The sequence below is a fragment of the Schistocerca americana genome, chromosome 2, assembly GCF_021461395.2.
Source record: "Schistocerca americana isolate TAMUIC-IGC-003095 chromosome 2, iqSchAmer2.1, whole genome shotgun sequence".
NCBI classification, from domain to species: Eukaryota; Metazoa; Arthropoda; class Insecta; order Orthoptera; family Acrididae; genus Schistocerca; species Schistocerca americana.
Genome location: NC_060120.1, coordinates 811,894,502 through 811,922,098, shown reverse-complemented (window position 1 = coordinate 811,922,098; position 27,597 = coordinate 811,894,502).

Sequence of the window (27,597 nt, the reverse complement as noted above, 5' to 3'; positions counted from 1 at the left end):
TGCACCCCATATATTGATAATTAGATGTATCGATGCTTGGATAAATGGAGCCTTCAGTATCTGGATTCCATGTATTCTTTTTTCGAGTGTTTACTTCGAGGACTTGACAGCAACTTGAGACCTCCTGCAGGACGAGGCCTCGGAGAACCTGCACGATGACAAGAATGAAGACAACGCGACGCAGGAACTGGTTGCGCCAGCTCACCCAGGTGCACCTTAGCCAATGGACTCCACCGTTACGACTGCCGTCCAGACGTTCTCCGCTCCTGCGAGCACTGTGTAACATATGACCGTCACAAGGCTAGCATCCTCGATGGCGTGGAGTGACGACGTAGACGATTACCCGAATCACACGTTGGGGTCACAGGTACACCAAACGGAGACCTAATTACGCCAACGATAACGCGGTCAGGTGGCATACGGCACGGCTCGCAGCTTTATCGCCCCTCCTCATCTCCCGCTGATGAAGTTCGCCTCCGTAATGGTTCTCGACTCCAAACGTACAGAATAACAACGATCAGCACTAACATTAGCTCCCGAGTGGAAATTCAACTGCCGTGAGAAATGGTAATGTTCATCAGATGTCAGCATCGCACTACTAGAGGAGGTACACTTGGCCACACTTCCGGACGGAGTGGGCTGTAACACTTATCCGTCCCTTGGTGAGATCACCTCGGACGTGGCATAGCCATCTAAGCCCGCGAGGTCATCCCGGCAGCTGATGTCACATACCTTCCGTCCGTCAGAGGCATCGCGATTACGGTCATGAGAATGAGTATCGTCAACATTTAAACCCTGACGTGTTCCACCCGCAGACACGCCAGAGTGTGCTTCTACTCGGAAGAAATCACCCCTTTATTTCTTGGGCGCTGTGACCATCACTCACTTGGGGGTGATTTCACATGGTTCAAATGGCTCTGAGCTCTATGGGACTTAACGTCTGAGGTCATCAGTCCCCTAGAACTTAGAACTACTTAAACATAACCAACCTAAAGACATCACACATATCCATGCCCGAGGCAGGATTCGAACCTGCGACCGTAGCGGTCGCGCGGTTGTAGACTGTAGCGCCTAGGACCGCTCGGCCACCCCGGCCGGCTGGGGTGATTTTAATTGTGTCATGCAGCGTAAGGACCAAATGCCCCATTACAACAACTGTCAAGAAATGCGCCTTGTCGTCCGTGAACTGTTGCTCCGCGACACTTGGTAAGTTCGGTACGGCGACACATCTGGACATACTTAACAAACGGGTCACTCCACGAGTCGCCTTGACAGGATTTACGTCTCTCGTGAACTCACACCTGGACTCCACGGTGAAAAACTTTAGTCCTTGGCCTCTTCTGACCACATTTGCAATATTCTCCTCCTCCAACGAAGTTGTGTGGTGCAGTCGTTCAAAGTCGAAGTTAAATGTAACTGGAAGTCACACAACTCCCACCTGCACGACCCCGAGTGTCTTCAACGTGTTACCGAAACGTGGGCTACGTGTGAACGTCGCTTGCCTAAGTACCACACAACCTTGACTTGGTGGCTGAAATGTGTCAAGCTACCACTCGACGTACCTCGATTCAGTGCGGCAAGGAAGTACCTGCGTGGCACTAGCACGCTGTCGACCATTACTTCCCCTTTCCCTGCGACCGACACGCCAAACCACCCACCCCCGAAAACCAGAGGGAACGCATCAGGATTAAGGCAGATATCTTGACACTGACACGCCGTTGACTCTAGGGGCCGGTGGTGAGGACTAGACGTCAAGATTCGATGGAATGGGAACATCTGCACCATGCATCGTATGCCTCCGACAGGAAACAACGACGACAACGAACTCATTATCGAGATCTACACCTGTTGCGTCCTGCATGTCACTTGTGAGAACGAAATGGTCAATGCCTTTGTAGACCCCTGCCGTACAATGTACCAGGGGAAGCCTACCAACGCCTGTGCTTAGGAGGTCCTGTTACCACACGTCAGACCTGTCCTCGCAGGCGACGAGCTGAACGAGCTGACGGCTCTGGCTACGTACGACGAGATCACGATGCAATCAGCAAAGGTGCATTCGATAACTCACCTGACATCGACGGATTGTCGATAGGATTTTATCGCGCCGTCCTTGCTCTAATGACGTCGCGGTGGTCGACATACTTCCTTGAACTGTTGGCAACAGACAGCGCCGTACCGCCAGCCTTAGTCCCGCGAATTATTATGCCCATTCTCAAACCGACACCGGAAGCGACGACAGCACATTACTGCCCTCTAATTCCGTTTAACGCAGACTATAAAATGTTTGCTCGAGTCCTAGCGACGCGTTGCCGCAAGATACAGTGTTTCAATCTATTGTCTGTTCGAGAACTCCGAGTGGCCTAGTTAATATACAGACGGCCACAGGGGAATTTCGTAATTTAATCGCACTGGTAACGGCGTGAATACTCCTCTTCGTGCTGGTTGCCATACGTTTTGACAGCGCGTTCAGGAAGGTGGAGCATCGTTTTCTATTCTCCGTAATGGGCCGAATGGGTTTCTCACCCTACCTCCCCTTTATTGCTATGATCCGCCGCCTTTACGGTAGCGCCGAATCCCCGATTCAGGTCAATAGCTATATGGGGGGACTGTTGCCCATATACCGCTCCATAAGGCAAGGTTCTCTCTTTGGACACTACTCTATGCCACCATGCTGGGGCCACTCGTCGGAAATCTGATGAGCCACCTTTCAGGTTTCACGTTGCGTTCGTTGTGCATACACGAACGACCTCGTCCTCTTGGCTAGGGCACGGATATAAGCATAAATGGTACTCGATTTGATACCAATGTACGGAATGGCTGCGGGCAGTACTGTGAATGTGGCTAAATTCTCGGCAATGCCCTTTGGATACGGCCTCTCACACGACGACTACAGAAACTACGGTACCTTGGTATCATCTTCGCCTCCACCATGCGCCTCTCGTCTGACATCAATTTTCGGCGTACTCTCCAACTTATACGCGGGGCAGTATGACAAAATCTCCTCCTCCGACTCTATTCTTTACAACGACTCGAATGCATCAGTCAATGTGTGGCGTTCAAGATGATCCACAACACACAGGTACTCCCACGTCCAGCAAACACTGGACTCAGCCCCCAGTCTGCTTTCGAACAGTTTTTTATGCCCTGCCCTTTTCACGAGCGGAGAGCCTCAGCCTTGCCATTGTGCGATACCGAGTGGTGTCTTCGTGCATGGCCACCATGCACAATCAGTGGAACAGGGGGCCTCCATTACGCGCAGCTTGCTGGACATGCTTGAGCCAGACCATATCTCCGCCGGTGCCAGTAAACCAGGTAACGCCTCATCTGGTGCACTTTAGTTGCGCTCACACTCACTTTCTGAGCACGCGCCTTCCTGGAACCAAAGATTCCTACACCCCATTACTTCATTACATATCCCGCAACAACGTCGAACTCAAGCATCCATTCACGCGGTGGTCAAATTTTTGGCGTCATGTCCACTAGCATTTGCTTCCCTATAACGTACGGACGACATGATACCATGGCACATAAGGAAAATTCGCGGAAAATCTACGTTTTCATTCAATCGGATTGTCGGGGACTCCACTTCGTACATTTTTCCACCTCGTGGACGACGATGCCCACAACCTGTCTTGTGCTGCCACCACTAACTTGCAACAGTCTGTTGACTTCTACCCCCGCGTTCTGCCGGACTTCACTGATTTCTATCCCTCCTGATATCACTCATTCCTTCGCCACAAAAAGTCACTCTATTAAAAGGTAAAGCGATGGATGATGTCTTACCTGTATACTATTGGCGATAAATCACGCCTTGACTTTTGACAGTACGTACAAACCCCCCACAATGAAATCGAGCACCGACCGCGCTACGACACCGTCTTCGCCAGTTACATTTGTGAGATCTTTACGATACCCCCGCTCAGCTGGATGCTGACACATGTGGCTGGCACATCTGACACTGCTGCTGACGTCTGAGATTCCCCGCGCTACATTTCTATATCGTACCCCACAGTGGGGTAGTGGCGTGGACACGCACAACTTTTTTCTTATGCACTATAAAAGTGCAGCCGGTCATTCCCCTAACTCTGCTATCTCCTAGCCCTTTCGTTCGCTTCTGCCCAGTAGTGGTGCCGGAGACACCGTGGTCAGGCCTCGAATATTGACCCCTGCCCTCTCTGCCCCACGTCCCAGCTGCAGAGAAGGAGAATGCCTGCACGTCTTAACATGAGCCCGCCCCTTCTTCCCTCTTTGTCTACAGCATCTCACCACTTAGTTTACAAAATTTTAAACATGACTGAAGCAGCAACTGTTGAAAGTCTTCACGGTAAGTGAAAGCAGCCAAACAGTTGTCTCTGTGATAGTCATTCCCGCGGAGAGGTGATCTTTCCCTGTAATTCTTACTACTGTGCCAACGGTTGTCATACGGTCTAGGGCGCTCCAGTCATGGACTGTGCGGCTGGTCCCGGCGGACGTTCGAGTCCTCCCTCGGGCATGGGTGTTTGTGTTTGTCCTTAGGATGATTTAGGTTAAGTAGTGTGTAAGCTTAGGGACTGATGACCTAAGCAGTTAAGTCTCATAACATTCGTAACATTAGTAACATTGCATGTATCTATGGATTCTCACTTATATCGTCAATAGCGATGTACCAAAAGGATGGATTAAAGTTAAGTATCCCAGAAGCTACGTACTTTTCTTTATAGGATTCATTACGTATCCTGTTACAGACCTATAACTTGCCTGCTAAACGCGTGCCTTTCGGCTACTTCCGTGGCGTGGCTGTCTTGCTACGCCACAACACAATGTCCAATAACATTAATGTGAAAACCGTGAACACCTTGGAAAAGCCCGAATAAGCAGCTTTTGCAGCGCGGTGTGGTGCGAGACTTGCAGGAAGAGAGTCAGTGACGTTGTGGAAGGTACAGACGGAGATGTGGAGTCATGCCGACTCCAGGGCATTGGCCAGCTGCGTGACGTTCCTTCGTTGAGGGTTCATGGCGCGAAAATCCCTATCCAGGTGATCCTGCAGACTCTCGATTGTGTTTAAATAAAGGGAGTTTGGTGGCCAGGGCTGTACGGTAAACTCATTCTGGTTGTCTTCCAACCACGCAAGTTCACTGCAAACGACGTAATAAATTACATTGTCATGCTGGTAGATGCCATCGTGCCGCGAACAGAATAACGGTATGTAGAGGAGGACAGGATACCCAAGGATGGCCTTACAGAATGCCGAGATCACTCAGGTAATGCCATCAGGCCTGCAACTTTCCGACGATTGTTGCATCGTGATTGCTTTTAGACGTTCAACGCTGTACATATTTATGGCCATCTGTTCGATGGAGCATAAAACGCGATTCATCTGAAAAGGCCACGTGTCGCCACTCAGTGGACTGAAACATCCCCTTAGAAAAATTATCAATGACTGTGCTTAAACTGACAAACAAGATTTTTAGCGCAACGCAATCTGACTTTCAATAATCCCTACAAAAGAATGAACTTGACTAACAATAACCTATACCTTTCATGAATCATATACCTCACAAAAATCTTCGTTACTCAAACTACTGCAATACAGCGAGCGCCAATACTGCCAGCTAAACAAAAGTTTCTAACTACTGAAGGCACTAACTACTGACAGGCATAGTTAGCAAATGAAAGATTTTGATAAAGAACAAACAATGTATTTACCTTAACAGTGTTCAAAAGTCATAATATATATCAGTTCATGACATCCAGTCTTACAGATTTACTGTCTCTGATGGACACACGTCCAGATCATCCTCACTCAAAACTCCGCCATCTCTCTCCACACATCCACCACTGCTGGCGACTCAACTCCAACTGCGCAACGCTACGCGCTGTTAACAGCCAACTGCCCAACACTACAATAGCCAACAACAATGCAAACCAGCCACAGACTGCACACAGCACAGCCAGTGATTTTCATACAGAGCGCTACGTGGCGTTACCGACATAAAATCCTAAACAGCCTACTTACATAGCTCCCACGCTCCCCACAAAAAATTTTACAAATTGTTTTGGGCAGTGGCCAATGCAGATTTGAAATTTCTTTTTATAATTACAATAACAAAAATATCAAACGCACACACTTATTGATACAATGTTGGGCAAAAGCTAAAATTTTCTCACAGTCCATAAAGACAGTCCTGATCATTCATCACAGTAAAATTGCAGTGTTTTTCTTTCTCAAAATCTGAGCAGTAAAAGAAAATGCACATGGAAGTAGTGGATTTCCATACAGTCTTGAAGAAGTAGTGTTGTCCTTCCAATGGAAAGATAATGCTGACTCTTGACATGCAGACAGGTAATGGGCCACAACAGAGCAAACCCACCGCAGAGTCAGTCGAAGTTTTGAAGAATATTGGTAGGTAGGTCATCACAGAGCAGACCCACTGTAGTCCTGGTAGAGATTACGGTACTGGTGGGCCACCAGAGGTGCAGACCCACTGCAGTCCTTGTAGAAATAATGGTATTGGTGGGCTATCAAAGATGCAGACCCACTGTAGTCCTTGTGAAGATAATGGTATTGGTGGGCCATCAAAGATGCAGACCCACTGTAGCCCTTGTAGAGACGGCCAGCAGCCATCTGTTGTGACTGTGCAGGTGCACAATCACCATCGAAGAGTTTTGCAGAGAATATAGCAAGTCCATAAACCACCACTTGTGCACTTACAAAGTTTTTGGAATTTTCCTTAGAACCAGCAATGCTTTTAACCAGTCCGTTGCTGAATTATCAACACACGTGAAAATGCTACCAGATCCCTTTTTTTCCTCGCATATTCTGCGTGTACTATGACCAACAAAAATGTGTGCAGTGAAATGAAACTTAATTTTAAGAACTGGTGTCTAATTATGAATTTACAACATAAGAAAAAATTACAAAGGTACAAAATACATCATTAATGAACATAACAATACAGATAACATTTGTAGTAGTACAAGCTTTACAAAAGAATAGAAATAAACAGATACATCAGTGTTACAGGAATTACGACATAAGTACATACATAAAAGATCAGAATAACTTTCGAAACATCAACTTCACACATGAGCATTAAAACAAAACAGAAAAAATAATGTCTAAATATCTTTACAAAGTAAATAACACAGTATTAGAAAAATTCTACAACATAACTCTCATCAGATAAACACATAAAGATAGGACGAACACAAATACAAAAAATCCTATGTAAACCTGTTAAATAAATATTTCTCATTGCGCAATGCTCATTTTTGCCCAAATTTTTTTCAAATAACTTTTCAATGCATTCTTTCTCTATTCTTCACAATTAGTTTCTTATATAGTCTACCCCCTTTTAAGCTAACTTAAATCTACTGAGCTCAGTTATATATAGTAAGGGACAAGGCATTGCAGCAACACACAACAAATTAACACAAACAGCAATGACAAAAAAAATGGAAATTGGCAAAGCAAGCAGCAGTATATCTAAATTAGCAAAGCAAATGCAACATTATCACTAATATGAGCCAATGTGCAGCAAAAAGAAAAATAGATCAGTAGTAAAACCGGCTTCATACAATGTAAAATTCAGTAGAACCATACCTGGCAAATAACAACAGCAAATGCTATAACTTATACCTAAACATGACAAAGCTCAAGCAGAAAAAATATTACAGTAAAAATGGCCTTGTCTAATACCTATGTCACATCTTAACACTAGAGTGATGCATCACGAGAACTTACTCTAGCAGAAAAGTTACCAAATCGTAAAAAAATTATTTATGCAATTCCTGAAGGGAAATGGCTATTTATGTTCCCTCGTTTTAATGGAAGTAGATCATAAAATTATTATTTACTGGATCTGTAGGCATAAAATAACTATATTAGTACATCTATTAAATTTTATTTTAACCAATGCCGCAGTGCTGCTAGAAACTAGATATTAAACAAAATGAGCAATCTCTCAACCAGAAAGACAATAGATGTAAAATGTTTCTCATCATTTCATTAGGCATTTTGGTGAATATCATAAATTAAGAGCTCCACAGTGTAATCATATGTTTTCATGTTTGAGCGTGTCGTATTTGCGATGCTTTCTACAAAGAAATGTCAATAGCGAGGATAATGGCCTCTTTTCTTTTTCACCTAATGGCTTTCTTTTTTCAGACGACTGTCTCTCAGCTGGGCGCCCAAAACGCATTACGTCTAGGTCACTTACCTTTCTTAACGAAATATTTACGACAGCAGTTTCTGCTACAGTGACAGTCTCATATAAATATTTCACAGGTCGAGAATTTGCGTTTCAAATATGTAGAAACAAAATCCTGTAAATATAACAGTGTCCAAAAAATTTTCGCCGGCATTGTGATACATTCACGCAGATACACACATTTCATAACTCTTAAAGTACGATTCTCGGTTTCCAACATCCTTTTTCACAAACCAGAGTCTCTAACCACTACTCATTATTCCTTACTTTATTACACATATACATATTCGTAGACACTTCTTCAATATTTCATCATGATAAATACGTAGCGTAATCAAATTCCTCACATAGCCTCAGCTTATTGATCATAAACATACCTCAACAGCATAAGACACATTGTCATGACACCTCAATCAAATATCAAAAACGTCGTAGCTTCCTCCAATAATTTCAAAACCTAAAGAAAATTCTCTGCTCATTTCAGTAGTGTCATCTACCTCAAACGTACTTTAAAAATCATGATCCCATACCAAATACAGCATTCAAAGCTCTCATAGTGCCACAATGGTTCCGAAAAAATATGAACAGTTCACAAAGTACAGACAAAATACAATTTCATAAGTGTGAAGTTATCGAACTGGGTAAATGCGTAAACATGTGTCACTGACGTAGTAAAAAAATGTTTGTTTCTCTGTTAAATAATCAGATAGCTGTGTTATACTGTGTTAGAGAAATATGGTACCGATGTGTAAAGTATTATAAGCAAATACCATATTAGCTAGGGCTCCTAGCGCTCGCTACACGCTTAGTACACAAAGTAGGCGTGTACCCCTGAGGATTAATGTAATTATACCCTCAGCCGTTACAGATTACAGCAATGGAATGAAATGTATCACGGAAAACATTTGTATCATTGTAATTCAAAAATCTTTAAACATAAATGTTTTAAGTACAAAATCAATCACTCAAACACGTGTACTGTAGCGCTAAGCTGTGCGTCTTGTTGTAAGACAATCTCTGTCATTACTTAAGGGTAAAAATGTGCCAAGTGTCGTAATTATCATCGTCCGTAAGCAAAGTTCCGTAGAAGTCAATGTACTTACCTCGTAATAAACAAAGTGAATTGCTATGCGTATAGATATCGTAGTTGTTACGCTTATTGCCGTGATGAAGTAAGTACTGTACTGTAACGTATTGTTGTGCTACAGAAAAGGCTGTCTCATTGTAGCTATACCACAAAAGTTACTACTAAAACATGTATTCCTTTCCAGAAGAATTCAGAAAAACTGTGCAGATATAAAACAGATACACCGCAAAAGCAACCATGTAAATTGTGTCACACATTAGTAGCGTCGTGATATAATCGTGTAGATGTCAAATAAACTAACCACTGTGTCATCTGGTATCTCTCAGAAAGCACTTTAAATCCATAATGTATTTTCAAGTAAACCAAAATGTTGCAATAAAATCTCTTTAGGAGTACTGGTATATGTTCTAAGTATGTAAGCCTTATAGTCGTTACGTAATCGTGAAACTAACAAGCAAGAATGTACACACACAATAACACTGTGTCGTCTGTTCACTATAACAATGCATTCGTAATTACTGTCTAAATATGTTCCCTAGGTTCTAGACTGGATAGTTAATTTTAAAACATAGTTGCATGTTAACAGTTTCTAAGTGTGTCAAAGAGTACTAGTAATGTGAAGTGAAAAATTTTATAGCAAAGACTAAGTTAAAAAGCAGATTATCCTTCAATAAACGGTTTTACATGTGAAATGTGGTGTAAACCTTTACTCTTCCTAGTACGCAGAGTTTCAACTTGAACGCAATTAGCACGCGGTATACGTCGGTAAAAAACGCTAAAATTTTTCTCAAGGTTAGCGTCCATGTTATTTTTCTCTAAGCCAGCCGGCGCACGTGGCTGCCTGCAGTGCGAGTCATTGTCTGACTCTTTGTTGGCGCGCGTCGTAATAGGATTAGGAGACCTAACTTCTACAAATTCACCTTGTCGAAAGGGCCCAGCCCTGTTTGAATCCTGCCAGTTCTGATGAAATTCAGGTCTGTCGTTATGAACAAATAGTCTGTCGCCATTCGGTAGTTAGTGTAGTTCCTTTCTTGTCGGTTAAGTAGTGGAGAATTTCTCCCTGAATTATCACCGCACGGTGGACCGTTGCGTCTGAAGTTATTCTGTCTCCCGTGATAATAATAGTTCTGGTTGCCATATTGTCTGTTTCTCTGATTGTCTCTGTGATAGTCATTACCACGGAGAGGTGATCTTTCCCTGTAATTCTTACTACTGTGCCAACGGTTGTCATATGTGTGGTGTCTGTTTTGGTCACGATTTACGTTGTAAAAATAGCCTTGTCGTGTCCAGTTATTATTTCTGTCATCGTGGAATTGTGACGGATGTGACCTGTAATTGTTGTGCACCTGTTTTCGCGTTCCGCGATTGTCAGTGTCAATTTCCAGTTCTTGTAACAGTCCCTGGAAAGCTTCAATGGCGTCTTTGCAACGTCCTGCCAAAATAATATGTCGTAAATGTTCAGGCAATTTGATTAAGCAAATGCGGATAGGTTATGAGGGACTGCATGGGTTTGAAAGATACTGTTTCTTATGTAACATGTCTTCGAAATATTTGACAAGACTGGAAAATTCAGATTGTTCGAAATGTTTCATCATTATGATGCTATGTTTTACTCGCTCTTGTGTAGCTTGAGACCAATATGCTGAGAGGAAAACATGATAAAATTCTCCTTCACTGTGACAATCGTGAATGACCGATCGCATTCTTACGGCTGGTTCATGCTCTAAGTAGCCACACAAAATTCTAACCTGTGCTCCAATGACCAGTTGGGAGGAAAACAATGAGAAAATTGATGGAGCCATGCTTTTGGATGAATGTCGTTGCCAGAATTCTTAAATGTTTTGAATATACGTGTAGTAATGAACAGCTTATAGTCAAAATCATCTTGTCGGCGATTCGCACATCGGTCATTGTTACTTCTTTTCGGCGGTTCCATCTCAAAATTCGGTGTACCTTGCCAATTTCTTTCACAATTTCCGAAGTGCCCTGTGTTATTATTTTGTGGCTGTTCCGTATTTCTAAGTCCCTCTTCCCGTGTTGGAGCGCGAGTCTCCTCTGAAATATGTTATTCTTGTAGTACCTGTGTCAACTGATCTTGTACTTCCCAGATTTCTCTTTTATACTGTGTATTGATTTGATTTTGATTTTGTTTGAATTTTCTAATTTGTTGATACACTTCTGTGTCAGTGAAGGCTAAGGGTCTTGTGTCAGTCAGATCATCATCTACCTTTATAGATAAGTTAGTGAACTGATCCGAAAGTTCGTCTACTTTCTCCGATAGTGAACTGATTTCCTCAGTGTGTTTTTCTGAACCAAGTTTCAGAGTGTCCGTTTGTGTTGAAGTCGTATCTACTGTGTCTTTTAAGTTTTCCTCAGTTTTGCAAGTTGCCCAACCGAATCGGTAGATGCAACTGAGTCAATTTTAGCTTGAAAGGTGTCGTGATTTTCATGAACATTAGTTTGTAGTTCTTTGATGGCTGCTTCGTGATTCTGTAATGCATTTTAATGACGCGAAAAAATACGTTGAAAATGCTCACAAATTTGTGTTTTTACGTCATTACAGACTTTTCGACATTTATATTCGACTTTAAGTAACTCTGCGATTAAATCGTCACGTGTTTGTTCAAGCTTTTGTTCCATTGAGTCTAACGTTTGATTATTTTGTTCCATTGTGTCTAGCGTTTGAATATTTTGTTCCATTGTGTCTAACTTTTGAAGAATTTGTTCCATTGTGTCTAACTTTTGAAGCTTTTTGTCCCATTTGTTGTATTAATTGTAATAACAATACACTGGTGTCTGAAACATGTTCCTCAGTGCTTTTCGGCAGTGAATTTGCACCGGCAACATTCACATTTCGACAAGCAGAAAATGTGTGTTGAGTTATTTGAGAAAACGGTGAGGACCCAAAACCTGAATCTGCAGTATTTGCAAGATTGTGTCCTGTCATTCCCGATTCCTGAGGCGAGCTGTTGCCGACCGATCGATCGATAATGCTTCCCTGTTCACTGATTGTTTCCCTATCCACACCATTGTTTGCCGCCCACTCCATTTCCCTATGCACAATTACCAAATTACTATGTTGAACATTAGTTAATTCATTACACGGTGGCGCTAACACACTGCTTTCGTCTTCACTTACATTTCTCAGTTTACTTTGGAGCCTAGTATTACGTTTTTCACACGCCATAATTGTCTTATTTCACCCGATAACACAGAAAAGCACAATATGAAGAACAAAAATAAGAAAACACATTAACATAGCACTGAAAATAATATCTAGTTAATCGCAAGTCAGCTGCGAAATACTTGGTGCAAATCTACATGCATGCCACAACTGTTTTACTGCACAACAATGAAAAACTACAACTGCAAAGGAAATTCTCTCTATAATTATGCGCTAGCAATAAACAATAGCTACACTAATTACACAAACTACAAGAAAAAATCAAAAGATTCCAGTGAGGTATCCTCGGCTAAGGGTCGACATATGAAACGTGCCCTTAGAAAAATTATCAATGACCGTGCTTAAACTGACACACAATATTTTTAACGCAACGCAATCTGATTTTTAATAATCCCTACAAGAGAATGACCCTGACTAACAATAACCTATACCTTTCATGAATCACTGAGCTCAGAAAAATCTTCGTTACTCAAACTACTGCAATACAGCGAGCGCCAATACTGCCAGTTAAATAAAAGATTCTAACTACTGAAGGCACTAACTACTGATAGACATAATTAGCAAATGAAAGATTTTGATAAAGAACAAACAATGTATTTACCTTAACAGTGTTCAAAAGTCATAATATATATATATCAGTTCATGACATCCAGTCTTACAAATTTACTGTCTCTGATGGACACACGTCCAGATCATCCGCACTCAAAACTCCGCCATCTCTCTCCCCACATCCACCACTGCTGGCGGCTCACCTCCAACTGCGCGACGATACGCGCTGTTGACAGCCAACTGCCCAACACTACAATAGCCAACAACAATGCAAACCAGCCACAGACTGCACACAGCACAGCCAGTGATTTTCATACAGAGCGCTACGTGGCGTTACCAACATAAAAACCTAAACAGCCTACTGACAGGACGTCCAGTTGCGGCAGTGGCGTGCAAATTCCAGTCTTTCTCACCGATGAACCTTAGGGTGCAGAAAACAGGCGCCTGGTGAGGAAGGTCACTAAGCGGTCGATGAGGAGACACTTTTTGTAGCCCCTTGGATCATCTGGGCTGACAGTTGCTCGGCAGCTGGACGTCTGTTCGCCTGTACCGATCTCCACAGCGATCTGCCACTCATGTAATCTATGGCCTCTGGTGCATCACAGCTACCTCAGCGCTGGTTTCGGATAGCGCTATTTTTCCATGCAAGGCATATTCTAAGCAAGACGGTATGCGAACAAACTTAGCCGTTTCGGAAAGGCTCCATCCGTGGCCCGAAAGCCAATGACCATGCCCTTTTGGACGTCAGATAAGTCACTCCATTTCCACGTTACGACAGCGACCGCACTTTTTCTCCCCCCTCCCCCCTCCTCCACCGCCCCCGCCACATGCTTATATGCACTCCACTGCTAGTGCTACCGCTTGCTCTCTGTAAGTGATTATTACACGTTGGAGTAGAACGTAGGCAGTGGTCACATTAATGTGTCTGGATCCTGTATGTTGCGTATACAAGTACACTACTGGCCATTAAAATTGCTGCACCAAGAAGAAATGTAGATGATAAACGGGTATTCATTGGACAAATACACTCCTGGAAATTGAAATAAGAACATCGTGAATTCATTGTCTCAGGAAGGGGAAACTTTATTGACACATTCCTGGGGTCAGATACATCACATGATAACACTGACAGAACCACAGGCACATAGACACAGGCAACAGAGCATGCACAATGTCGGCACTAGTACAGTGTATATCCAACTTTCGCAGCAATGCAGGCTGCTGTTCTCCCATGGAGACGATCGTAGAGATGCTGGATGTAGTCCTGTGGAACGGCTTGCCATGCCATTTTCACCTGGCGCCTCAGTTGGACCAGCGTTCGTGCTGGACGTGCAGACCGCGTGAGACGACGCTTCATCCAGTCCCAAACATGCTCAATGGGGGACAGATCCGGAGATCTTGCTGGCCAGGGTAGTTGACTTACACCTTCTAGAGCACGTTGGGTGGCACGGGATACATGCGGACGTGCATTGTCCTGTTGGAACAGCAAGTTCCCTTGCCGGTCTAGGAATGGTAGAACGATGGGTTCGATGACGGTTTGGATGTACCGTGCACTATTCAGTGTCCCCTCGACGATCACCAGTGGTGTACGGCCAGTGTAGGAGATCGCTCCCCGCACCATGATGCCGGGTGTTGGCCCTGTGTGCCTCGGTCGTATGCAGTCCTGATTGTGGCGCTCACCTGCACGGCGCCAAACACGCATACGACCATCATTGGCACCAAGGCAGAAGCGACTCTCATCGCTGAAGACGACATGTCTCCATTCGTCCCTCCATTCACGCCTGTCGCGACACCACTGGAGGCGGGCTGCACGATGTTGGGGCGTGAGCGGAAGACGGCCTAACGGTGTGCGGGACCGAAGCCCAGCTGCATGGAGACGGTTGCGAATGGTCCTCGCCGATACCCCAGGAGCAACAGTGTCCCTAATTTGCTGGGAAGTGGCGGTGCGGTCCCCTACAGCACTGCGTAGGATCCTACGGTCTTGGCGTGCATCCGTGCGTCGCTGCGGTCCGGTCCCAGGTCGACGGGCACGTGCACCTTCCGCCGACCACTGGCGACAACATCGATGTACTGTGGAGACCTCACGCCCCACGTGTTGAGCAATTCGGCGGTACGTCCACCCGGCCTCCCGCATGCCCACTATACGCCCTCGCTCAAAGTCCGTCAACTGCACATACGGTTCACGTCCACGCTGTCGCGGCATGCTACCAGTGTTAAAGACTGCGATGGAGCTCCGTATGCCACGGCAAACTGGCTGACACTGACGGCGGCGGTGCACAAATGCTGCGCAGCTAGCGCCATTCGACGGCCAACACCGCGGTTCCTGGTGTGTCCGCTGTGCCGTGCGTGTGATCATTGCTTGTACAGCCCTCGCGCAGTGTCCGGAGCAAGTATGGTGGGTCTGACACACCGGTGTCAGTGTGTTCTTTTTTCCATTTCCAGGAGTGTATATTATACTAGAACTGACATGTGATTACATTTTCACGAAAAAAAAAAAAAAAAAAAAAATGGTTCAAATGGCTCTGAGCACTATGGGACTTAACATCTATGGTCATCAGTCCCCTAGAACTTAGAACTACTTAAACCTAACTAACCTAAGGACATCACACACATCCATGCCCGAGGCAGGATTCGAACCTGCGACCGTAGCAGTCGCGCGGCTCCGGACTGAGCGCCTAGAACCGCTAGACCACCGCGGCCGGCCCATTTTCACGCAATTTGGGTGCATAGATCCTGAGAAATCAGCACCCAGAACAAACACCTCTGGCCGTAACAACGGCCTTGATACGCTTGGGTATTGAGTCAAACAGAGATTGGATGGCGTGTACAGGTACAGCTGCCCATCCCAAAGTTCATCGAGAGAAGTGACTGGCGTGTTGTGAAGAGCGAGTTGCACGGCCACCATTGACCAGACGTTTTCAGTTGGTGAGGGATCTGGAGAATGTGCTGGCCAGGGCAACAGTCGAACATTTTCTGTTTCCAGAAAGTCCCGTACAGGACCTGCAACATGCGGTCGTGCATTATCCTGCTGAAATTTAGGGTTTCGCAGGGATCGAATGAAGAGTAGAGCCACGGGTCGTAACACATCTGAAAGGTAACCTCCATTGTTCAAAGTGCCGTCAATGCGAACAAGAGGTGAACGAGACGTGTAACCACCCCATACTATCATGCCGGGTGATAGGTTAGTATGGCGAAGACGAATACACGCTTTCAATGTGCGTTCACCGCGATGTCGCCAAACACGGATGCGACCATCATGATGCTGTCAACAGAATCTGGATTCATCCGAAAAAATCACATGTTGCCATTCGTGCACCCAGGTTCGTCATTGAGTGCACCATCACAGGCGCTCCTGTCTGTGATGCAGCGTCAAGGGTAATCGCAGCCATGGTCTCCGAGCTGATACTCCATGCTGCTGCAAACGTCGTCGAACTGTTCTTAGAGATGGTTGTTATCTTGCCAACGTCCCCATGTGTTGACTCAGAGATCGAGACGTGGCTGCACGGTCCGTTACAGCCATGCGGATAAGATGCCTGTCATCTCGACTGCTAGTGATACGAGGCCGGTGGGATCCAGCACGGCGTTCCGTTTTACCCTCCTGAACCCACCGATTCCATATTCTGCTAACAGTCATTGGATCTCGACCAACGCAAGCAGCAATGTCGCGAGACGATAAACCGCAATCGCGATAGGCTACAATCCGACCTTTATCAAAGACGCAAACGTGATGGTACGCATTTCTCCTCCTTACACGAGGCATCACAACGTTTCACCAGGCAACGCCGGTCAACTGCTGTTTGTGTATGAGAAATCGGTTCAAACTTTCCGCATGTCAGCACGTTGTAGGTGTCGCCACCGGCGCCAACCTTGTGTGGATGCTCTGAAAAGCTAATCATTTGCATATCTCAGCATCTTCTTCCTGTCAGTTAAATTTCGCGTCAGTAGCACGTCATCTTCGTGGTGTAGCAATTTTAATGGCCAATAGTGTATATTAGGAGAAGTGTTTATTGTATGTTCTTGTTGCCCCTTTTGGAGGTTATTTTGTTACAGTAAGCCAGGTAATTTTCTCGGTTTCTTATTTCATTTGTTAACGGAAGTTAACTGTCTCAAGACGGTGGGTGCAAGGATTTTCCGTGTTCATTAATGCACGCGCTCTGATATTGTTATTTGTCGAATAATAAACCAAAGGTTGATTAAAAGCCCGCTCATGAACAACTCCCCACCCGAGCCACATTCCAGTCCCACTGAAGCCGTACGACACGTTACATAGTGCAGCTACAATGTATTTTACATATTTTTCTGTTCTTATTTAAAGTGTTACAAGCCTCTTGACAATGCGGTCCCATCTATTCACGGCCGCTGGCCGTCGGCTAGAACATCTCGGCAACTGATACTGTAAACTTCGCATTTATTGAGAGAAACCGTAGCGTGTTGGCGCAATCTCACTAACTCTACACGAGGTGGAACGAGAAAAAACAGTATGAATATTGTAACGCCCCAACGACCACCTTAAAGTCAATTAAGAAAGAACATGAAGTAGGGAAAGTTATCTTGGCAGTTACGACATCTTTGCCGATGAGCTAACACGAAAGAGTTTTGTCAGCAACTACATTGCACACCACTTCTTGACTTCCGGAAGGCGTTCGATACAGTTCCGCACTGTCGCCTGATAAGCAAAGTAAGAGCCTACGGAATATCAGACCAGCTGTGTGGCTGGATTGAGGAGTTTTTGGCAAATAGAACACAGCATGTTGTTATCAATGGAGAGACGTCTACAGACGTTAAAGTAACCTCTGGCGTGCCACAGGGGAGTGTTATGGGACCATTGCTTTTCACAATATATATAAATGACTTAGTAGATAGTGTCGGAAGTTCCATGCGGCTTTTCGCGGATGATGCTGTAGTATACAGTGAAGTTGCTGCATTAGAAAATTGTAGCGAAATACAGGAAGATCTGCAGCGGATAGGCACTTGGTGCAGGGAGTGGCAACTGACCCTTAACATAGACAAATGTAATGTATTGCGAATACATAGAAAGAAGGATCCTTTATTGTATGATTATATGATAGCGGAACAAACACTGGTAGCAGTTACTTCTGTAAAATATCTGGGAGTATGCGTACGGAACGATTTGAAGTGGAATGATCATATAAAACTAATTGTTGGTAAGGCGGGCACCAGGTTGAGATTCATTGGGAGAGTGCTTAGAAAATGTAGTCCATCAACAAAGGAGGTGGCTTACAAAACACTCGTTCGACCTATACTTGAGTATTGCTCATCAGTGTGGGATCCGTACCAGGTCGGGTTGACGGAGGAGATAGAGAAGATCCAAAGAAGAGCGGCGCGTTTCGTCACTGGGTTATTTGGTAACCGTGATAGCGTTACGGAGATGTTTAATAAACTCAAGTGGCAGACTCTGCAAGAGAGGCGCTCTGCATCGCGGTGTAGCTTGCTCGCCAGGTTTCGAGAGGATGCGTTTCTGGATGAGGTATCGAATATATTGCTTCCCCCTACTTATACTTCCCGAGGAGATCACGAATGTAAAATTAGAGAGATTAGAGCGCGCACGGAGGCTTTCAGACAGTCGTTCTTCCCGCGAACCATACGCGACTGGAACAGGAAAGGGAGATAATGACAGTGGCACGTAAGGTGCCCTCCGCCACACACCGTTGGGTGGCTTGCGGAGTATCAATGTAGATGTAGATGTAGATGTAGACTAAGCATATTTGTTAGCGAAAGAGAAAGAAGAAACATCGTATTTCAGCAACGTACAAATATCCATCTGACAAATGTGAAATTAATATCCCAAAAGTTAAGTCCAAAGTAATCTCATCAGAGATAACTTTTATGTGGAAGAGAGTTGTAAGCGCAACGAAGAAGTTCAATGCCCCTACAGTGCTCTTCCACAGAAGAAGTCGCTTGCTAGAACTCATCCAGTGCAGACGTACGAGAGCAGTTCTGATCTGAATTATTGAGATTGCGAATCGTGACGAGATTGTTTTCGAGTTTTGAAGTGTTTGTAGCGTGACGGGATTCACGGCTTATGAACTGAGACAGGAACAGATAGACTCATTTAACCGTACACTACGGGTTAATTGAAATCTAATAACGGAATTAGTGAACATAAGACTTGACTTTAAATTAGTTGGACCTTAAGGACATCATGAAGATAAATCAATTACGCTAAAGTGTCGAGTTGTGGTAACTGCCAAGAAACTATAAATCAATCGGACTGATTTAACTAAACTATTCCGTGTGCGTGTGGTGCGGGAGTTATAAGTATTTAGTGATAAAATAACAATAAACTGTTCGTTACCAGTTAAATACCCGGCGTGGACTACATCATTAAATAGTTTGATAAGTGACTAAATCAACGACTACTCGTAAAAGACTATTCCATTGAAGTGCAAATATTCACGTCATTAGTTGAGAAGTTAACTTTAAAATATTTTCGTATTGCGACGCAATCTTACGAAGACTGAATTAAAGAGTATCTGTGGATCACACTGCATACCAGCACAACAATTCCATAGGAACGAGACAACAGCATAAGAAAAAACTGTTAACTAAAATATTTCCTCCCAATCAGTGGTGTGTGCTATGCGAACGAGAGAAGAATTAATAACTACTGCAAATCCTGGCAATTAACAATACAATATTAATAATAAAAAGCATCAGTTATACAAGTTCGCATAAGTGGAAACACTGCGAGCTTGTAATTGAGATACAACGACTACGCGAGGAACGCCTTTTCGGAAGTTTTTCAGTTTTTTTTCTCCCGTTAATCTACGGGGACTGACGTTATATCCAATCGTATCTCTACTCTGCCGCGAGAGCTGTGGCAGTAGCAGCTCTACCTCGTCGACTACATCAGCACTTAGTTGGAGTCCGGGGGCTCGCGCCACAATATATAAGTAAAAATGTAAATATTCGTTTGTTCAAAAGTTTTTGACCAAGAGCCAAAGAAATTGATACACCTGCCTCATACCGTATAGGGCCCGCCAAGCAAGAACAAGTGCGGCAAGACGACGTGGCACGGACTCGACTATTGTCTGAAGTAGTGATAGAGGGAATTGACACCATGAATCCTGTAGGGCTGTCCATAAAACCGTAAGAGTACGAGGGGGTGGAGATCTCTTCTGAACAGTACCTTGCAAGGCATCGCAGATATGCTCAAAAATGTTCATGTCTGGTGGGTTTGCTGACCAGCGGAAGTGTTTGAATTCAGAAGAGTTTTCTGGAGCCACTCTATACCAATACTGGACGTGTGGGATATCGCATTGTGTTGCTGGAATTGCCGAAGTCTTTTGGTATGCTCAATGGACATGAACGGATGCAGGTGACCAGACAGGCTGCTTACGTACGTGTCACCTGTCAGAGTCGTATCTAGACGTATCGGTGGTCCTACATCACTTTAACTGCGCAGGCCCTACACCATTACAGAGCCTCCACCAGCTTGAACAGTCCCCTGCTGACATGCTGGGTCCATGGATTCATGAGGTTATCTCCATACCCGTACACGTCCATCCGTTCCGTAAAACGTGAAACGAAATTCGTCCGATCGGGCAACATGTTTCCAGTCATCAAAAGTCCAAAGTCGGTGTTGACGGGCTCAGGCGAGGCGTAAAGCTTTGCGTCGTGCAGTCATGAAGGGTACACGAGTGGACCTTCGGCTCTGGAAGCCCATATTGATGATACTTCGTTGAATGGTTCCCACTCTGACACTTGTTGATGGGCCAGCATTGAAATTTACAGCAATTTGCAGAATGGTTGAACTCCTTCTCATCAGTCGTCGTCGGTCCCTTTCTTGGAGGATCTTTTTCCGGCCGCAGCGATGTCGGAAATTTGATGTTTTACGGGATTCCTGATATTCGTGGTACATTCGTGAAATGGTCGTACGGGAAAATTCCCACTTCATCGCTGCCTCGGAGATGTTGTGCCCCATCGCTCGTGCGCCGACTATAACACCACGTTCAAACTCACTTAAATCTTGATAATCTGCCATTGTAGCTGCAGTAACCGACCTAACAATTGTGCCAGTCACTTGTTGTCTTATGCAGGGGTTGCCGACCGCAGCGCCGTATTCTGCCTGTTTACATATCTCTGTATTTGAATACTCGTGCCTATACAAGTATCTTTGGCGCCTCAATGTATATAAATATACATGTAATTATTGTAGGGAAAATCGAAATAATAATGTAAATTTCTGTTTGTTTAAGACTTAAATCTCCAAAAGTCTTCGTCGATTCGTTTGAAATTTTGACACAAAGTGGCATTCGAATACACGCTTGTTTATATATACACACGGAGCGCCATATGGTATATAAAAACACGCCTGTATTCGAATGCAACTTTGTGTCAAAATTTCAGTACCGTCGGTGAAGAAGTTTTGTAGATTAAACATTTTTTAAAAAAAGCAAAAGTTTACATCTGCATAAATGAAAATGTAAATGTTGATTTGTTCAAAATCGTAAATTTTCCAAAGTTATTCTCCGATTGCTTCGACATTTTGACGCAGTGTGTCACTCGAATACGTGCCTGTGGTTATGGGCGTGTTTTTAAATTTTTGTGATACATAAATAAATACGTAGTATATCAAAAATCTCGAAAAGTTTTTGACAGATGTTCTTCAGATTATTGCACAATAATGGACGGACATAGGCTGTTTGTTACGAATGGATATAATATGTAAATATATATGTAAAGTGCTCTACAGATTTAGCTCAAAGTTTTACGTGGTATTTTAATAAATGTTTGGACACATATAGTGGAGCGTTGTTAATAAACAGGAAAGTTGTATTTAAGAGTTATCGGCTTGTAGTTAGAATCTGAATTTGCACAAACAATAAACTGGACTCAAGATCAGAGAGGGTAGGGGGAAGAAGATGGGAAGAGAGATAGGAGAAAATGGACATAGGAAGCCGAAAGAAGATGAACATTGAGAGGGACAGGAGGAGAGAAGAAGATGGACGTAAAAAGGGGAAGAGGTGATGGAGGGTGGAGAGAGAGGACCAGAAGAAAGTGAAGACAGGGGGAGGAGAAAATGGACGGAGAAGGTGGGAGGAGGTAGTGGACGAAGAGAGGGGGAGAGAGAGGAGGCCAGATGTGATGGAGAGACTGGTGCAGGAGAAGATGGACAGAGGAAGAGAGGTGGAGGTGATGAAAGAGAGAGGAGAAGGGGAAGATGGACAGAGACAGTGGGAGAAGGGGATTAGCACCTATATCCAATATCTATACATATTAGGGACGTGTGCTTTCTCTTTCCCTTATTTTTCATTTAACCAGACTGATCCACTGCAACGTGTGGCCAGGAATACCTAGTATATTGAAATAAAAATGTAAATACGTCTATATACATTAAATACAAAGTTCCCTACCCCGATTTTCTGTCTTTATTTTATGGATAATGTTATAAACTGCTATTGGGATTTTGGTACATTTTTGACTAAGACATAGACTGAGTTGAAAGGGAAGTTTGTGTATATATATTCATTGATTATAATAATGATGAGGCTGTAAGATACATAATTATATGTTCCATATTTAATTGGCGTCAATTCTCGTAGCAGAGGAGGCGGTATCTGCGGGAGAAACGGTAACTTACCAGCCTCCACATCTCTGGAGAGCAGCAAGGATCAACCAGAATCTGTACATATTTTATATTGAAGTTCCTCGCCGAGTTTTTCAGTCTGTATGTGAATGGCTAATCTGGATTTGGATACAGTTTTCACTAACAGACAGACTGATTTACAATTCTGTAAGTGACTACGTACTATAAACAAATCGACTGAGACTAGATACTTACTACTACCAGTATCCGGGCGAAGACATGTTGGGTCGGTAGTTGAAATACAAATCATGTGTGTTCATAAGACGTCACTGAGATGGGATAGACAGTAATCTTACAGTCAATATTTGTATCAGTACAGCTTCCACCAGACTTTTTTGTGTATTGCAACAGTGATATCTGTCTCCATTATTGAGATTCTTGTTACCTTAAAGAGATGTATCTATCTCAAGAAGAGCCACATGTTCATTTCCAGCACTTCAAGACACAGGTATAGACAAAAACAAGGATCATAACATTTGTAATTTATATCACATTCAGTCAGAAATTCAACTACGCAGAGTGACAGCGATGAATCACAGAGTAAGACAAAGGATATTACTTTTAAGAAATGAACGTAGTATGTTGCATTACAATGACATACTTATCACCTGAACTAGAAAAGGTTTAATAGGGGAGACTGATAGACTATAATTAAAGACGCAGGTAGATGTTGCTGTAGAGAAAAAGGTTCTAACCGAGCGGTCTAAGGCGCTGCAGTCCTGGACTGTGCCGCTGGTTCCGGCGGGGGTTCGAGTCCTCCCTCGGGCATGGGTGTGTGTGTTTGTCCTTAGGATAATTTAGGTTAAGTAGTGTGTAAGCTTAGGGACTGATGACCTTAGCAGTTAAGTCCCATAAGATTTCACACGCATCAGAACATCATCATCTGAAAAAGGGCCTCTCAAAGTAGAATGGTCTTTCCCGGCTACATATTCGAACAAATATGGGTAACATATAAACAGACTGTAACAGTGCCCACTCTAACGTAAGACTATTCATGATTCAAATGAAAGGGACACATTTTGAAATGAGCACCTACTGGTAACCAAGGAAATTCTATGCACATAAGCGCTCGTGTTCTACATATTTTAGACTGCAGGAGACTCAAAATGAAAAAATAGAAGACAGATTAGTCTCAAATGAAAATGCATTAACATATCGTCCATTAACGCCAATGAAACAATTCACAGGAACCCAGATTTAAGGGGAGGGGTTATATGGGCTAATTTACGTGGAAATAATTATAAAATTAGAAAGAAATGTCGAATTACTGGAAAGATGGTGCAAAACAGGGAGTAGGATACAGAGTGCTGAAGAGATGAAGAGAAAGCAATCATAAAATATCTACGACGTCATATCTTACCAGTTGAGCAGAAGATGCTGTTTCAGAGAACTTGTGCCAACGAGACACTGAATATTTACGATGATGACGCACAAATGTGTTAGAGTTTCTGCATCTGTCCAATGGTGTGCATATAGCGCCAGTAACAGAGGCTAACTTTATTAACATTTTGAACTATAATGGTGTAAAATCCAACAGTAGCTCTATCTGGTAAATTACTATATCCAATCCAACTTATATTCTGCGTAGTCACTGCATTCAAATTTTAACGTAAAAGTTAAGTACTGATGATCTAATATTGTTTTATAAAATTTTTTTGTTGGGATACGTAATGGTTCGAAAATAAAGAATTAGCTGGCGGTATCACAACTATTACAAAATTCATAGCAATTGTGGACCTAGGAATAAAAAAAAAAAAAAGAAAACAGAGAATAAGGATACCCAAGATAGAAGAGGAATAAGGAAAGAGGAAGGTCATATGTTTCAAAGACACGGAGCGAAGGAGAGGGCGGAAAAGCACGTTAAAAGAGAATGAGAGCGAGAATAATAAAGGAGATTTTGTAGAAGGAGGATCAGATATAAGAAAAAAGCCAGGGGCGAACAGAGAAAGACGTGTAAGGAAGGAAGAAATAGCGCAGGAGGGAGAAATTGGGAGGAAGACAGAAATACTGACGGTGAGAGGGAAGTACCCGAATGTTTACGAAACCGAGAGGAGAAGTGAAAGGAGGAGGGCGTGAGTCAAAAGAGGAAAATTGTGAAAAACAGAGGGGGCAGGAGGAAGAGTATGGGCTCACAACCGCGGTAAATTTCTTAAAGAAGGTCATCATCCTGTGCAGATGTTTCTTTTATTTTGAACTAAACACTCATTTCATTATGTAGCACTCAACTAATTTCACTCTCTAGGACACTATTAAGCAACATCACACTAAAAGCTAATATGCTTAGCGCGTTATATTCCACACAGCGCAGGAAAAAGCAACTTACTGGTGATCTCAATGAGTTTCGCACAAACATAGAAGGCATGGGCATAGTTTAAAGAAATGTTGAAATCCATATGTAAAATTGAAAGCGGTCACTATATTTAAAATTCAACATGTAAGTTAATAGCATGTTGTGATTCCGATTTTAATGACCGGAAAAATTCTCCTTATAAGGAATTTGAACCAAAAATAAACAATAATGCGATCTGGCTATCAAAAATTGTAGTGAACCAACTGTCTCATAGTGCAGCAGAATAAAAAACGTGTATTTAACATAAGTGATGACAAATTATAACCAAAATCTTCAACTGACCTAATGCAACCTCTTAGTGTTTGTTTATTAGTCCCTATAGGAACCATACACTTCTTTCTGTAATACCTAACCAACTGAAAATGGGTCATGAAAAATCAAAGACTCGAAGTCTTCTTATTTGCAAAACACTTGTTTTGAACTTCCGTTGCAACCCACACTCATCTTATTTAACTGAAATGATCATTTGAAGCTAAGAAACACTGTTTCTGTTAAAGGCACTTAATGTGTTCTCATGACTGAATATACTGCACTTGAACGTGGTTCTTTCATAAACAAGGTTTGCCACGAAGGAATATTTGTTTACATCCAAGTAAAAGGGATTGTGATTGGCTCATGACAATTATTTCGGCAGAAGGCGCATTTCCCACATGTGCCTATATGCAAGGTTTTGGCTGGTTGCGTTTCTAAACCTGTCATACAGTAGGAAAGGTTGTCTGCATTACTCCCTTCGGCCCACCAATAATGGTTCACCATGATAGAATCTGCAAGAGTAAGAATTTGTTAAACTTGTTTTTAAAACTATTGTTGGTCAGAAATCACAAGGTCTGTTATAACTGGCTGGCGAGATTCCTGTGATGGCAGAGCCACCTACGATTCAGGGAATTAAGTCAGAAAACAGTTTTTCAGAGAGACTGAAAAACTTGCTGCTGGGATATGGAAGAGTGTGCTTGCTTCAGAGACGCTGAAGAATGTACTAGCGGGAGAGAGAGCTGTCTCCGACTTAGAACAGAGTAAAGACTCAGAATTTCCAGCAGCTACTGCAGCCGTCTTCCACATTCATTCCGCCAAGGGTGGTAAGCATAAGCCGGCGATGCAATCACCGAGCCGAGGGCGACTAATTAATTTACATCAGGATTTAACAGCTCAGTTTTAACATTCACAGCCAGCTAGTTGCACCCATCAGGAATTCTGGTGAGTATATGGCTGTTCGTACTTACTTTTCCCTGGTTCTTTCTTCAAATCGCAAATCATTTTCGCAGTCATTGATTATAACCTCGATGTAGTTTCATATTATGCTTTCACATGTCCAAGTACTTGTGCCAAGGCTACAGTTTATAATTTGTCTATTTATTAAATATTTATATGCTGGATTCAGTTGATAAATCATTTCATTTGATGTCTTATGACGAGTAAGCAACTTTTTCTTGTGATAGCTTGTTTCCTTTTCTAGTTTTTCTCTTAAATTTGTGTTATCCTATGGGGAGCTTCCCGGTCCTGCATGTTACCGGAGGTCGGACTTAAGCGCCGTAGGGTATGCTAGAGAGCCTATCGGCTCAGACTCCCGGCTTCGGTGAGCAATGATCATCTTCAAATCTGCAGCAGAGTATACGAAAAAAACACAAATACAACTAGCAGATTGTCTACAGCTTAAAACAATAAAATAGACCATGAGGAAAAGTATTACTGACATACATGAGAATTTAAGCGTCTTACACATTGTATCCCTCTGTTTATTTTACATCGTACAATTATAACTGAAGAATATGTGTTCGCGTACAGTAGCGACTTCTGGCGAAATTGCAACACAAACATTCTGTTGCTGTTGTGCGGTAGTTTCTTTTGAACAGTAGTGCTGCTGACAAGATGACTCCTGTGTATACTATTATACATATATGCGAGATGATGCCGGCGCAGATTTCATGTTTAGCATTTGACGATTACACTTTGGCTCCAGTATATTAGGACATGCTTTTATAAAACCGGTATGCCTCATCACATTTAAAGCGTTTAAATTTTCATGTATGTCAGACATACTTTTTATCACGGTCTATTTGATTATTTTAAGCTGTAGATAATCTGTTAGTTGTATTTGTGTTTTTTCCCATATTTTGTTGCAGATCTGAAGTTGATCATTGCTGACCGAAACCGGTAGTCTGAGGACCTACAAGTTTGTCACCATACACGAGAAATAAAAGAAATTTTTTGTACATTTTCGGCTCACTCATCAATTCGGGACCATGTCGCAGGTTGTGAAACAGTGGATAAATTTTCAACTGCCGAGATCGCTAAAATCATTTATTGGTATAGATTACCGTTTAGGCAACTATCTATTGCCATCTACTGTATGTTTACAGCATTACTGTGCTGAAGGAGAAAAACCATGTAATGCTGTAAACATAGATTCCAAGTTGCAACTGAGAATTGACGAAATCGGTAATGTATACGAAAAAATGATTATAGCGATCCTCACAGCTCAAAATTTATTCAATGTTCAGCTCAAGCGGCATCTCACACCATCACATGTTGCTTCTCCCAAAACTGCGAGTGGAATGTAACATTCTATAAGTTTTTTTTTAATTTTTTGAGTCATCAGTCTTCTGACTGGTTTGATGCTGCCCGTCAAGA